The 751-nt window shown below is 40.5% G+C and overlaps 1 pseudogene; it reads right to left on the reverse strand.

The window, feature by feature from the left end:
- Window positions 1–213: 213 nt before the first annotated feature.
- Window positions 214–414, reverse strand: LOC139263566 (U2 spliceosomal RNA; annotated as a pseudogene).
- Window positions 415–751: the final 337 nt, after the last annotated feature.

Genomic DNA, 751 nt, shown 5'->3' on the forward strand with positions numbered 1-751 from the left:
GCTCCTATTAAGACAAAAAATGAAAGAAGGTTATTTTGCTCTGTGGGGCCTCCCTCTCATAGGTCCTTCTTCAGTTATTCACATATTTTTCATCTTTTTTTTTTGAAATTCGTAGCCAATCATTCCAATTCTTTGTCAAATCACAAACGCCAGAGGTCACCTTGCACACATCAAGGATCACTCTGTGCCAATGCTCTTAGCCAAAAGGCCAAGAGCCACTGCACCGTTCCTGGAAGTACTGCAATACCAGGTTCGTGCCATGGAGGTGGATGGGTCAGGCCCCCCACACACTCCTATTTCCAAAAAAGCAAGCATATACCTTCCTGATCCAGGGAGAACCACCTTGGGGTTATGGTGGTTACTCCCCTGTCAGGTCAGTTACGCATGATCTTAGCCAAAAGGCCGAGAAGCGATATTTTTCATCTTTAAATCAATTTAGCTAAGTCAAATTTTAATTTCACAAAACCCTATGTCCAGCCTTTGTGATCTAAATTACTGGAGTTCACACAGCACTGTCCCATCCAGGTTCAAGTTCAGTAACACCTTGAGGTCATTTCCATATTAAAGGACCTCTCTCAGTAATTGCCTGCTTGAAAGAAAAGAAAAAAACATCCATTGTGGCTTTTCTGTCAGCCCAACGGGTTAATTCATCAAGCTGATTTTCCCTTTCTGTTACTGAGGGAAAACATCCACTCAAATTCCAAACTTAAAATCTTCTTAAAAATTTTATTTTCTTAAAAATTTTACAAAT

The sequence above is a fragment of the Pristiophorus japonicus genome, chromosome 4, assembly GCF_044704955.1.
Source record: "Pristiophorus japonicus isolate sPriJap1 chromosome 4, sPriJap1.hap1, whole genome shotgun sequence".
Classification (NCBI taxonomy): Eukaryota; Metazoa; Chordata; class Chondrichthyes; family Pristiophoridae; genus Pristiophorus; species Pristiophorus japonicus.